A 12,955-nucleotide genomic window follows, 5' to 3' on the forward strand; every position below is an offset into this window, starting at 1 on the left:
TGCAATTAAGAACCCGAGTGAAGGAGAAAACTCAAAAAACCTCCCGTGAACCGTGTGTGATGCCAATTGTAATTCGGTCCTCTCGGAGGAAAATGTAAAAATTCACTTCACACCCTCCATTTCTGAACGCTAGCCGTTCAAAAACCGACGAGTAAAACACGTTTCCGGGTTCGCGCAACAGGCGCAATAACAACATACTTAACATATTCATTAGACAAGGCGCAAGCCTAGCCAACTGATACCGGGCCGCCATACCCCAAACGGTATCCCGCCCGCAGAGGCAAGTCCCACTCACCGGGGAGGGCCTTAGTCAACGATTCTCCACAGGAAGGGCGGCACCAATAGACCCCCAATCGCCGCATCAGGTACCAGCTCCCTAAACTTATCGAACTCAAAACGCGACAGTGCGTCAGCAATTCTATTGTCAACCCCCGGGACATGCGCAGCCGTGAAATGAATGTTATGCCTCAAGCACTTGAGCACAAGATAACGCAACAAGCGCAGAGCCTCAGGAGAGGACGAGCGCTGGTTATTAACGGCGTGCACGACGCCCAGATTGTCGCAGCGGAATACAATACTCCGATCCGACAAGCTGGGTGCCCACAACTCGACCGCCACTATCAAGGGGAATAACTCTAGGAGGAGCAAGTTCTTTGTAAAACCTCGGGTCACCCATGCTGCGGGCCAAGGCGCGGCGCACCACTCTGTTCTGAAAAAAGCCCCAAAGCCCGAACCCCCAGCGGCGTCGGTAAAAAGTTGTAACGCGGCGTTGGAACAGCGCTTCGCTGGCCACAACACCTCCCGGTTAAAAGAAACCAAGAAAGTGGACCAGGTTCTCAAGTCTTCCCTGACCTCGCGCGAAATGTAAACCGTATGGTGAGGTTTTCGCACCCCCGCCATGGCTCTCTCAAGCTTACGGCAGAAAACCCGGCCCATGGGTATGATCCTGCACGCAAAATTAAAAGACCCGAGCAACGACTGAACCCGTTGTAGTCTGACCCTGCGCGTGAGGAGGCACTGCTCTATGAGACCCAGCAACTTGAGCACCTTATCGGCCGGAAGCTGGCAGCAACCGGCTTCCAAATCAATTTCAATGCCCAAATAACTGAGGCACGCCGTGGGCCCCTCGGTCTTATCCGAGGCCTTGGGCACGCCCAGGCGACCGAACAAACTCTGGGCTAAACCCAGTACATCCCCGCAAACCGACCCCTCCCTTGGACCCACAAAGAGAAAATCGTCTAGATAGTGGGCAACCCCCGGGTGGCCGGAGGCTGACACTACGCACCAATGTAAAAACGAACTGAATTTCTCAAAGTAGGCACAAGAAATGGAACACCCCATAGGCAAGCACCTGTCTACATAATACCCACCCCCTAACCTGAAACCAAGGAAACGCAGGGAATCGGGGTGGATGGGCAGGAGGCGGAAAGCGGACTCAATGTCCAGCTTGGCCATGAGGGCGCCGGGACCTGCCCTTTGGACTAACCGCAGGGCCTCATCAAACGATTGATACCGCACCCTGCAAGCTTCCTCCGGGATGGCGTCGTTGACCGAGCCGCCACGGGGGTGTAACAAATGCTGAATGAGGCGGAATTGACCCTGAGCTTTCTTGGGGACCACCCCTAACGGTGAAACGCACAGCCGGGGCAGTGGTGGGGACGGGAAAGGGCCGCACATGCGCCCCAAATCGATTTCCGCCTGGACCTTACGGGCGACCACCGAGGGGAAATCCCGTGCGGATTTTAAATTGCGCCTGGATACCACTAGGACCGACTCCGGTATGGGAAGCCTGAAACCGCTACGGAAACCTTCCAACAAAAACAACCCCGAAGTGACGTCGGGGTAACTGTACAACCATTTAGTCATTTAGATTCGGGGACGTTGATGGGGGAAAATGCCTTACTTTCCACCTCCGGGCACCTCGGCAGCGTCAGAGGGCCTGAACCCGGAAGGGGACTGGCAATCTTTGGCCGGGTGCCCCCCGCCGCACACCTTGCAGGAGTGGCGAAAAACGGCAGTTAACCCCCCGGGAACACTTGCCCTCATTGAAAGCGAAGCATTTCCCCTTATTCCCCATAGGCGGGCTCGGCCGGACACTTAAACCCGACTTGCCGCCCTGGGCCTCAAGAAGGGGCTTATTATGCTGCGTGACTTCTAACCAAACTTCAACGTCCTTGAAACCCAAGGGCAGTGTCGGGTTCCCGTCTTGGTTACGGCGGAATTTCTCATCGTAATCCCGCCACGCGTAACCCTTGGATGTCAAGTACATTTCATGTACCAGGTACAAATACTTGACCGTGTTGTGATATTTCTTAGGCCTGGTCTCGGCGTAGCACGCCGTGAACACTAAAAACCCTCGGAGCCACTGGTGAAAATTGCGAAATGCATTCTCGCCAATGCCCCCAACCTTCTTGGCCTTATCGAACGCCTTCCGCATGTCATCCGTAAGGGTGAACATGTCGCCGTATTTACCTTTCCTAATCTTCTCCCTCATCCGTGTACGTAAACCCCTGGTGACCGCAGTGTTTGCGCAGTGCACCATTTCCGTAAAACGCGGAGGGTCCTGTGTGGCTGCCGCAACTGCGCCCTTGGCCTTCCTATTTTTCTTGTGCAAGCGATGCGCAATGAGCCTAGCTAACTTACGCGGGCGCCTGGGGGACCCGGAAGACCTAGTATCCGAAGAGGAGCTGGAAGATGAGCTATCAGAAGAAGAATTAACTGTCTCACCCGTTCCAGAAGGACCGCCCGCTTCTACTGCCGCGGTGGCGGGGCCGGATGGAACCTCTTCAGGGACCCGAGATCCCCCCGTCCCCACATGTTCAGCCTGCTTCGCCGCTCCTGTCTGTGCCTCGCTGGATGTTGCTGCCGTCGTGGCCCCCGATAATCCGCCCGGGGGAGAGACCCCCCTTGACGTACCTGCACCTGGTGGGGAAACAGAAGGGGGGGGGGAGGGGAGGCACAAAAGCAGCCACCTCCGGGGGGGGAACCGGAGGTAGCGGGGGAGGGGGAGCAGCAAGGGGGGGCCGTGAACCGAGTGCGGGCAAGCCCAATGCCGCAGCGCCCGCCATCTCAACGGCCGCGCCAGACGCTGGAGGCCATGTGCCCGGGGAAGTGAAACCAGCGTGCCAAGTGGACGGAGCCTGAGAAAACGGCGCCGCCCAGTAAGGCGTCTGGCCGAGAGCCCCTGGGGTAAAACCACCGGTGTAAGAACCCCCCCATTGCGCAAAACCCGGACCACTCGGCGTGGGCCAGGAGGTCACCGATCCCTGCGCGTGCGTAAACGCCGCCGGCAAATAAGTGGACGAAAAGGGGGCCGGAACCCCGCGGAATGCGGGTGCCGCCCCGGAAGTCATGACCGGGAGCTGCAGTGACCCCGACCAGGCCACCGACACCGAAGCCGCCGGAAGGAAACCCGCGGGCGAAGCTGTATACGTGCCGCCCCGGTACGCAAATGAAGCGGCCATGGAACTTGGTCCTGACCCCATTTGCTGCACCAGGAGCTGGCCAGCAGATGGCGTCGACTCACTGGGCCACAGGCCCCCACGGGCGGCAGCAGTATCTGGGATACCGGGAGCGCCCCCGGGTAAATCCCAGATGCCTGCCCGCCGACGCCCGACACCCCGCTGCCCGTCACGACATTGGTACCCATGGAAACCGCGGGGGGAAGAACGGCCTGCGCCTGCGCAAACCCAGGCCCCGCACCCCGCACTGTCCCTGCACCAGAAGGCAGGGACACTAAATCCTGCACCAGCCAGGCACCCGCAGGGGAGCTGGCTGGTGAAAGCCCCGTCAGTCCGCTCCCAATCGTGGATTCGCGGCACCCGCCCGCCGGGTCACGTGACCCGCCAACTGCTGCCATGTGGAGGAGCGTCTGGTCGCTGGGCCGTCGCTGGGGAAGCACCGCCGCCCGTGGAGAGCAGGACACTGTCTCCGGCGGGCGGCGAAGCGGAGGGGGGGACCGCGCGCACCCGCGGCTGGCGATAGCCCGCTGCTGCGAGCGGTCGGGAGGCCTCAGCCAGGCGGCGGGGGGGGGGGGGGGGGGGCGCTGCTCTCTTGGGACGGGGCATGCTGCTGCTGTAAGCTGCAAATGACACCTAAAAAGCGCACACTGACAGTAGTATCAGGAGAGGGAGCAGTAATATATGCAGTATACAAAGGAGGAGGAATAACTTGACAAATGCTGACAGTATGTCCTTACCCTGATCCAAGAAAAACTGGCAAGAGGAAGATGGCTGCCAAATCCCAGGACTATATACCCCTGTGTATACTCCTCCTACATATCCCTAATAGGCACCCATCTGTCACCTGACCACAACTGTCAATCACTAAGGCTAGCCCTGCCTATCCTCAACACATGTCAGAAAAACTCAGGGTATTTATGTGGCTTCGAGCCTATGCGGATCTCTGCCTGCTTAAGCCAAGTTTAGTTTAATTGTCTTAATGTTCTTCATATGTCCACATCACAATAATGTTTTGGAGAACATATGTATTCACAATATAATGATCATAAGGTCAAAATTCCTATTTCAACAGTACGAAAGAGAGCCAGCACAGCCAGGACACAAACCACACTGGCAAGAGATGTGGATGCTGGCGATGCAGGTAAGAATGTTGTGGGTACACATATTCTGTAAACACATAGGGCTCTATTCAAGAAGCAGTGAAAAGAGTGGAGCAGTGAGTCAGTGGAGAAGTTGCCCATGGCAACCAATCAGTGGCTCTGTATAATTTTAAAGTATGCAAATTATAAATGTTACGTTAATGCTGATTGGTTGCCATGGTCAACTTCTCCACTGGCTCACTTCTCTACACTTTTCACTTCTTCATGAATAGACCCCATAGAAAGACAGAATTATCCCATAGGAACTTCATCATCGCACCGCACTCCACTTAGACGACATTCGCAGGGGTCTGGCAGTCTCCAGAAGATGGGTAGTAAGAGACGCCGTCTTGAGGCGGTAACTACACCCGCATCCTCACCACCACAACGGCGCATCTCAACTGTGTTGGCTCAGCCACCAGAAGCCATTTTGGCCAGTCCACAAAGCGATGAGCCACAATCCCCTCAGCTGTCTGGTGAGTAAACCTTATTTATTAGAATTAAATGCATTTGCCACAGTGTTTTAAAAAACAAAACAAAAGCACACACTCATCCTTGTAGTAAGCAACACCAGCAAACACATGTGGGTAACGTTACTAAGATGGGACTTCTATTTAAGATGTGATGTTGCCCATACCAACCAATCCTATTCTCCAAAACATTAATACAGCACCTTCTCGAATATAATCCCTGCAATGTTATTGGTTGCTATGGACAACATCCCATCTTAAAACTAAATTCAATCTTAGTAATTTGACCCCATGGTAAGCATTATTTCGTGGTACACATCTCAAATTAACAATATGCGCTAAATAGGTGTGGCCACTTATGGCAACCATATTTTTAAGTATAAGTTTTTTCACTATAATTGAAAATGTTTACTGGGAAAGACTGACAGCCTTTAACAATGTATGAGTGTATTGTTGTACACATTTAATGTATTCTGTTTTTTTGCCCAAAAGGAAGCTTTAAACAGAATATGTAAAGGGTGTAATGTAGCATTTTTACAGTTCTACGTGTTTGACCATTAAGTTAAGATCATAGCCCAACATTTACCTTAAAGATTGTTGTAATGAGTAGGGAACCAAAGAAGCCACATTTTTTAAATATAATGTCCAATATAATCATAAGTTTAGGCCACACTCTATTTATAATTTTCTACATGCATATTAAGAAGTAATGCATGTTGGTGTAAAGCACAATAAAAGCAGAAGCCCAACAGTAACTAAATTGTGGCTGTCTTCAACCCCATACAGATCCAGACATCATGCCCCAGGATACCCAGCAGGAAACTGACTTGCAGCAAACTTTCACACTACACCTGCAAGCAGTTGATCCGAACCAGCCAACCATGCCGGCTGACATTACTCCCCCACCCCAAACAACCCCCACCCAACAATTGAGCCCAACACCACCCCAGCCACAAATGGGACAAGACTTTTGGTCCAGTTGGTCCACACAACAGGCCCAACACTATCCCCGTCTGCAAAACCACAGCCAATACCTTGCCAGTCTGCCACATCATCTACTGAGACTGAGTAGAAACTCAGGCAGACTGATTGTACAACTTGGCAGAGTGGCCAATAGCATGGAACAAAAGAGAGCAGACAACAGCCAAATGATAGGAAGCTTTCAACGCATCATGGACGAACAAAACCGCCAGCAACAAGCCCTCATACAACTAATCCAGAACAATCAGCTAATCACAGAAAGTATGTCCAGAATAGTCGCCAACAACACAGCCGCAACAACACAACTGACAGCAAGCATCAACAACCTGAGCCAAAACATCAATTTGTTGGCAGCCCAGCAACAAGGCTCAAGCTTGGGGACAACCACACCTAGCCAGACCCCAATTTCCTCCCCAGTTAGGCGATCAAGCAGAACACGGCCCAATGTGCCAACAGAATCCTCTGCAGCCACAAAAAAAAAAAAATGAGCAAGCAACAAAAATAATAATAACGTATTGTCACATATAACTCACGATTCTAGATTTGTGCCCAACACAATTATAGTGTTTAAGATAATAAATAACTCAAAATGCTATGTGTCATGTTTAATTTGTTATTGACTGACAGTGTAATCTGAAAATGTTATTGAGTAATTGTAAACAACATGCCTAATATCAAACAAAAACGCTTAACAAACATAATTCATAAATACATATATTTTATGTTTGGGGTTAGCCAATGTTCAGTTAGATAAATTAAGACTTACCTGTAAAATTACGCATAATCAGTTACTGGCTTACCTGCCTCCCTACATCTGTACTCACACTGTGGCAAGATGTTTCTATCTCCTCTACTTGCTGACTGTTTACTTCATGTGTGCAATCTATGGCACCCAGCACATTGGGCATGCCTGCAAGCTCATAGAAAGATACCCTGACTGCATGCCACTACGACTCCTGGGTAGGGAAGCAGATAGAGGCATCTATGTGTGGATACAAAGCATCCCAAACCTGAGTGGACATTTCAAAATATAAGGTGAGCGTCATGACGTGTTTAAAATACAATACTGTGTTAGAGTACATAACAGAAGCACAACTTAGACATAGAGGAGTATGTGTGTGTTAACTTACCTGATTTTAAAATGTAGAAAAGGTGGCCGGTGAGATAGAAATTACATCGCCAGTCACAGCGTGAAAGCTGACAGTAGCCATAAAGTGCAACACAGCCAGGAGTTTGTCCAGGCCTGAGACAGAGCGAGAGCGTGCTGTCTCAGGGTCTAGGCCCAGTTTGACAAGGTCATACAGACGGGAAACGATGTTTGTATGTAGCCAGAACATATGTATGAGCTGGTCATCGGCCAATGCGTTAAAGTTTAAACGCCCCCTAAAAAAACGAGCCCTGCGCAGCCTCCGCGGAAACTGGACAACCTGCTGACCATGGTCAGTTTCGTGGCCCTGGTTTATTGTAGCCTGCTGGAGCACTCTCAGGTATCCCACAGGCAAAAAAAAAAAAAAAACAGTACTACACACGGCAGCAGCCATTTCAGAGTGAGAGATGTTAAATGTGCTTGTTTCCCTTTTAAAAGGACCAAAAATGAAGGCGTGATTAATGTAGAATTGGAAACACATGTAAACACGCTTCTCAAAAGCAGGTCTATTTTTTTCCAGCTTTTTTTACGATTCACTTTTTTTCACGGCCGCCAATGCACTTTCACGGTAGAGATTTCAAATATGAATGCATAGTAAATTACCGAGTTGTATACCTGAACAGCCGCGTTTGACCGATGGTGTATTCATTCGTATTTTTTAACTTTGACTTCCAAAAAAATACGAATGCCCTCATCACTGCCGAGATTTGAGTTTAGTAAATTCCCGAGATGACACTTTGAAGAAAAAACACCAAATCGGTCAAAATCGGGAGCTTAGTAAATATACCCCATGGTGTGTTTCTCATCAATTTATGCACAGTTCTAAGTTTTAACCACATCGGTACATTTTTAAGCACACACACTGATGGTATTGGCAATATTGCACTATTATTGTTCCTGTATTTGTTCTATGGTTCGTGCACTGGATCATTGAGAGAACCGGAAAATTGACGTACGGAAAAAAACTTGTGTTACAAGCTAGAATCCTTGGTTACTCTGGTACGCATATAATTTACTAATTTCACGTTTTGGAGTACTTCAACACAGAAGGCCCTAGGTCCTACCGCTTGTTCTATATATATATATATATATATATATATACATATACAATATATATATATATATATATATATATATGCCACACTGCCTGTGCATGCCCCCCGGCCCCTATTCACATTATACATGCCACTGCGACACACTATATATATATATTATATATATATAGTAAATATGCTACACCCCTGTTCACATTGTACATAATACATCATTGATCTTCAGTATGCCGGCTGTTGGGATCCCGGCGCACAGTATACCGGCGCCGGAATCCCGACAGCCGGCATACCGACACTTATTCACCCTCATGGGGGTCCACGACCCCCCTGGAGAGAGAATAAAATAGCGTGGTAGCGCGCCACCGTGCCCGCAGCGAGCCCGCAAGGAGCTCATTTGCGCTCGCCACACTGTCGGTAAGCCGGCGGTTGGGTTCCCGGCGCTGGCATGCTGGTCGCCGGGAGCCCGACCGTCGCCATACCATACCACACCCCATCATGCCACTGCAACACACTGTAATACATATAAATGTAAAAGCATCTCCTCTGAGTCATTCTTTCGTTTATTACCCGGCCTGAAATGGTGTTCTTAATCTTAAAATAATGTCCCACTCCTGAGTCCGACTCTCGGTCAGTGCTCTGGTGCCTGTGCTGCTTGAAATTGTGAAAGCAGCCTCAGCCTCTCATCTGTCCGTCTGGTCACAGTGATGGTGACACTGCAGTGTGACCACCACACCATACCTCCCAACATGACCCTCTCCAGGAGGGACAGAATGCTCTGCTCCTGGACTTCCCTTTTAATGCATGATTGCCGGCACCTGTGCTGAAACACCTTTCTTATCCATTAACCTGTTCAACACAGGTGCCGGCAATCATAAATTAAGAGAAAAGTCCAGGAGCAGAGCATTGTGTCCCTCTTGGAGAGGGTCATGTTGGGAGGTATGCCACACAGTGACTCACTTTTCCTCACTCCGAATCCAGACTCCACTCCAGTCACACCACACTACGCCACGAGTCCCATATCCCACGTCCAGCGTCCTGCAGTGCTTCCTGGGTAGTTACTATTACGAGACCTGTGGGCGGAGCCAGCAGCATCCAAACAAAATAAACACAGCTTTTTCGTCTCATCATTATTCGTCAGGACTTCATGGACTAATATTTCGTCATCATTTTCATTATTAAGAATCTCCTGTTTTCGTTATCATTATAATTTAGTCATGAAAAAGCTTTGTCAGCGAATAGTTTTAGTCTAAATTTTTGTCCACGTAATAAACACTGGTCTGAGCTTTGTTTGAAGTTGCCTGCAATAATTGGTTAATAAAAAGACAACAATTCATGCATTTGTGTAAATTGTAATGTACTATAGCTTTAACTGTTTAAAACATCTCCGAAGCTGGCATCCCACGATTAGGCCACGCCCCCGAACCCGCAGCAGGCATAGCAATGAGATAGGGCCCCCCTGTTTCAAGTGCCCTGGGCCCCCTGGACTCATAATCTGCCCCTGGGGGCATGCCAGCAGCTCACAGAGCGCTGGGCATGCCCCCTCACTGACGAAAACGGGGGCGTTGCTCGCGATCGCGGGTCCTCCCGCAAAGCCACGCCCATTTTCCGTATTTCGGAATATTTGGATATGGGATACTCAACCTGTATATGTATTTATGAAAGTTGTAGCTTATATTTTTCTTTCAAATATATTGCCATCAGCAAAATATGGCCCAGCTTTATCAGCCTTGGAAAGTGATAAGTAGCATGGTGATAAAGTACCAGACAATCAGCTCCTAACTGCCATGTTACAGGCTGTGTTTGAAAAATGGCAGTTAAGAGCTGATAGGCTGCTACTTTATCACACTCCAAGGCTTGATAAATCTGGGCCTAAATTATATTCCAATTATTTATAACCACACCTACTGTAGAATTTATTTCAGTGAAAAACATGCAATTGCAATGTGTAATATCAGTCCATTAACATAAAAGGGAATAAATAACAGCCTGATTCCAAAATGGAATAAATTCATTTTTTCCCCTCAAAATTCTACACAAAATACCCCATAATGACAACGTGAAAAAAGTTTTTTTTAGATTTCTGCAAATGTATTAAAAATAAAAAACTAAGAAATCACATGTACATAAGTATTCACAGCCTTTGAGGGGAAACAAATATTTATTCCATTTTAGAATAAGGCTGTAGCATAACAAAATGTGGAAAAAGTGAAGCGCTGTGAATACTTTCCAGATGCACTGTAATTATATTCTACAAATTGAAATTTTTGTATTAGTTAAGATCTATTTTTCAATTGCGTATATTTAGCTGAAATATTCACGGCAGTAGGTGTGATTAGAGATAATTTATTTCACTTGGTATTATATATAGGTAAGCAAATGAGTTGCTGACTTGTCAGCAAGACACAAACAAACTGAACAAGAAGTACATGGAGGCAGTTGGGTGGAAAGACTGACAGCCCTGTGAGGGGAAACTGGAGAAACTCTGGGGGTCATTCTGAGTTGATCGCTCGCTAGCTATTTTTTGCTGCACGGCAATCAGATAGTCGCCGCCTATGGGGGAGTGTATTTTCGCTTTGCAAGTGTGCGAACGCTTGTGCAGCCGAGCGGTACAAAAAAGTTTTGTGCAGTTTTTGAGTAGGTCTGAACTTACTCAGCCGCTGCGATTACTTCAGCCTGTCCAGTCCCGGAATTGACACCCGCCCTGCAAACATTTGGACATGCCTGCGTTTTTCCAACCACTCCCTGAAAACGGTCAATTGACACCCATGAACGCCTTCTTTCTGTCAATCTTCTTGAGATTGGCTCCGTGAATGGATTCTTCGTTAAATCCATCGCCCAGCACGAATCCGCTTTGTACCTGTACGACGCACCTGCGCATTGCGGTGCATACGCATGCCCAGTTTTACCGAGTTTTGACCTGGAAAACTGGTCATCACCACCCCTTCCTTGCCCCAAATAGTCGACTCATGTGAATCATACTGCAACTTAGGGAGCGCTGCGAACATCATCTCAGACAGAGATCTGCATCTGCACAGTACAGAACCTGCGCATACCAGCGATGCAAGTGTGTGGATACGGGTGGGTACGGTGTACCCTTAAGAATTTAGCCGTGGTGGTCCGCCGCTCCTCGCCACTCTGTCCCTCCCTCCGCTGCTGACCACCGCTGATGCGAGGAGAGCGCAGCCTGCGCCTCTCCTGCCCCTCAGTGTCTTTGTTAAATTCAGCGCCGCCCGTGAGCCAATCAGAGTACCTCCTTGGATAGCAAAAAAAAAAAAATGCAAATCTTACAAAAACGAGCCAATAGGTAAACATGTGAGTGGATTCCAACCTCCAGGATACCAAAACACCAACGCGTTTCGGAATGCCTTCCTTTCTCAGGGTGTAAAATGGAACAAATACCAAGGGCCTCATAAACCTACACACAAATCACATGAAAATTTCCACCAATCGTGACATAGTTGTAATAATTCTCCCAAATTATTTGTCAATACGTATTAACAGCAACATATCTTTAACAGACACAACCCCTATATTGCACACATGTCACAATATCTGTAATTAGTGATGAGCGGGTTCGGTTTCTCGGAAACCGAACCCCCCCCGAACTTCACCCTTTTTACACGGGTCCGAGCAGACTCGGATCCTCCCGCCTTGCTCGGTTAACCCGAGCGCGCCCGAACGTCATCATCCCGCTGTCGGATTCTCGCGAGATTCGGATTCTATAAGCAGCCGCGCGTCGCCGCCATTTTCACACGTGCATTGGAGATGATAGGGAGAGGACGTGGCTGGCGTCCTCTCCGTTTAGTAGAAGACAGTTGATTTGATTGCTTGTGCTTGTTTATTACTATAATTGTGGGGAGGATTGGGGAGCAGCTGTTAGGAGGAGTACAGTGCAGAGTTTAGTTTTTATCCGTTCTCTGCCTGAAAAAAACGCTCCATACCATATCTGTGCTCAGTGTGCTGCATGATATATCTGTGCTGAGTGCTCACACTGCTTAATTGTGGGGACTGGGGAGCAGCTATAGCAGGAGTACAGTGCAGAGTTTTGCTGACAGTGACCACCAGTATACGTTTGTCTGCCTGAAAAACACTTCATATCTGTGCTCACAGTGTGCTGCTTTATTGTGGGGACTGGGAACCACCAGTATAATTAATATTATATAGGAGGAGTACAGTGCAGAGTGCACTGCTGTACCTACCTCTGTGTCATCATCCATTAAGTATACTATCCATCTACATTCCTATACCTGTGGTGCATTTTAGTTTAGCAGTTTGCTGACAGTGTCCACCAGGTCCAGTATACTATATATAGCAGTACGGTAGGCCACTGCTGTACCTACCTCTGTGTCGTCACTCGTCATCCATTAAGTATACTCTCCATCCATCTACATTGTATACCCGTGGTGCCTTTTTTTTAGACTAGTTTAGCAGTTTGCTGACAGTGTCCACCAGGTCCAGTATACTGTATATAGCAGTACGGTAGGCCACTGCTGTGTACCTACCTCTGTGTCGTCACTCGTCATCCATTAAGTATACTAGTATCCATCCATCTACATTGTATACCTGTGGTGCCTTTTTTTTAGACTAGTTTAGCAGTTTGCTGACAGTGTCCACCAGGTCCAGTATACTGTATATAGCAGTACGGTAGGCCACTGCTGTGTACCTACCTCTGTGTCGTCACTCGTCATCCATTAAGTATACTATC

The sequence above is a fragment of the Pseudophryne corroboree genome, chromosome 5, assembly GCF_028390025.1.
Source record: "Pseudophryne corroboree isolate aPseCor3 chromosome 5, aPseCor3.hap2, whole genome shotgun sequence".
NCBI classification, from domain to species: domain Eukaryota; kingdom Metazoa; phylum Chordata; class Amphibia; order Anura; family Myobatrachidae; genus Pseudophryne; species Pseudophryne corroboree.